The sequence below is a fragment of the Heptranchias perlo genome, chromosome 29 (genome assembly GCF_035084215.1).
Source record: "Heptranchias perlo isolate sHepPer1 chromosome 29, sHepPer1.hap1, whole genome shotgun sequence".
Lineage (NCBI taxonomy): Eukaryota > Metazoa > Chordata > Chondrichthyes > Hexanchiformes > Hexanchidae > Heptranchias > Heptranchias perlo.
This window is the reverse complement of record NC_090353.1, coordinates 25,120,625-25,122,852: the sequence shown is the minus strand read 5'-3', so window position 1 is coordinate 25,122,852 and position 2,228 is coordinate 25,120,625.

Below are 2,228 nucleotides of genomic sequence, written 5' to 3'. Positions count from 1 at the left end.
AAACTTGGAAGTGTAGTGAACAGTGAGGAGGATAGTGATAGACTTCAAGAGGATATAGACAGGCTGGTGGTGACATGGGCGAACACGTGGCAGATGAAATTTAACACAGAAAAATGCGAGGTGATACATTTTGGTAGGAAGAATGAGGAGAGGAAATATAAACTAAAGGGAAGGTTGAGAAAGCGGTTAAAAAAGCATATGGGATCCTGGGCTTTATAAATAGAGGCATAGAGTACAAAAGCAAGGAAGTCATGATGAACCTTTATAAAACACTGGTTCGGCCACAACTGGAGTATTGTGTCCAGTTCTGGGCACCGAAGTTTAGGAAAGATGTGAAGGCCTTAGAGAGAGTGCAGAAGAGATTTACTGGAATGATTCCAGGGATGAAGGATTTTAGTTGTGTGGATAGGCTGGGCTTATTCTCCTTGGAATGGAGGAGGTTGAGAGAAGATTTGATAGAGGTATTCAAAAATCATGAAGGGTCTAGACAGAGTAGATAGAGAGAAACTGTTCCCACTGGTGGAAGGGTCAAGAACCAGAGGACACAGATTTAAGGTGATTGGCAAAAGAACCAAAGGTGAGATGAGGAAAAACTTTTTTACACAGCAAGCGGTTAGGATCTGGAATGCACTGCCCGAAGGGGCGGGTTGGTGGAGGCAGATTCAATTGTGGCTTTCAAAAGGGAACTGGATAAGTACTTGAAAGAAAAAAAATTGCAGGTCTACGGGGGTAGGGGAGGGGAGTGGGACTAGCTGGATTTCTCTTGCATAGAGTCAGCATGGACTCGATGGGCCGAATGGCCTCCTTCCGTGCTGTTACCTTTCTGTGATTTTGTGACACTGGCAAGGCTGGCACGTATTGCCCATCACTAGTTGCCCTTGAGGAGGTGGTAATGGGACACCATCTTGCACCGCTGCAGTCCATGTGGTGAAGGTGCTCCCACATTGCTGTTAGGCAGGGAATTCCAGGATATTGACCCAGCGACAATGAAGGAACGGTGATATATGTCCAAGTCAGGATGGTGTGTGACTGGAGAGAAACTTGGAGGTGATGGTGTTCCCATGCAACTGCTGCCCTTGTCCTTCTAGGTCGTGGAGGTCACAGGTTTGTGAGGTGCTGCCGGGGAATATAATCTTTTCTGAAGAGTTGTGTTGCTCACTATGACACTCAAAAGGAGCTCCTAACACCTGGGGGAAAATTTAACCCTACAAACAGGTGATGTAGGGGCGGGTGGGAAGGTAAAAATTGTAAAAAAAGAACTAAAACCCAACCCCAAGTCGCCTCCAATCCACCCACTTCTGGTTTTAACGGAGGCAGGTCGAGAGGCGGGCAACCAACCACTCTCAGCAGGCTTTTAAGGAGGCTGCGGGCCTCCTTTTTGATAGCTTTTTTATTTTTAACTCCTGGGGGCCGGGATTCCCGGGCCATTTGCTTCATGCCACGTAGGAGAAGGCGAGAAGATCTGGATCAGCAGGTAAGTGCCTTTATTGCACCACTTGTGGGCCAGGAGCAGCAGGAGTTTTTCCTCCGGGCCCAACAAGTCTACCTGCTGCGACCCCTCAAACGTGATCGACCGACCCTCCGACGATCTCCGACCCCCGACGATCAATCCCCCCGATGACCCTCATCCCCGGTGACCGACTCCACCCTGCCCGATTACCCCCAGCCCCTATGACCGCCCCATTGACCAACCCCCACCCTGAGACCTCCGACCCCCCCATGACCCCAACCTCCGATCCCCCCAATGATCCCCCCGATGACCAATCCCCCAATGACCCCCGACCCCGACCTCCCCCACTGATGACCAACTGCCCCCCCCCCCACCTGCTGGCAACCGCCCTCTGGCTGTTCTCCCGTCCGATTGACAGCCAGCCTATGAATCTGGCTGGCCTATCAAGCAGGAAACCTACAAGAAAAAAATGAAAACCATCCTTATGCCAAAATCGTAAGGACATCCAGGAAACCTGTACTTCCGTTCAGTCTCCTAACAACCAACTCTTTGGGAGTGGAGGTGGGGGAGAGGAGGCAGGCAAGGCCTCTTTACGGTCAAGGTGGCTCCAAGGTGATAGCCCTGACAGTGGAAGTCTGGACCAAGTTAGCCCTCCATGGAAGACGTTGTACTGCAACATCTGAGCCAGTTCGGTCTGCAGTATTCCAGAGCTCAAGTGATGATCAACCAAATAGCCAGGTTCATTAGTGAAACCTGGATGGATTCCCGTCACTTGGAA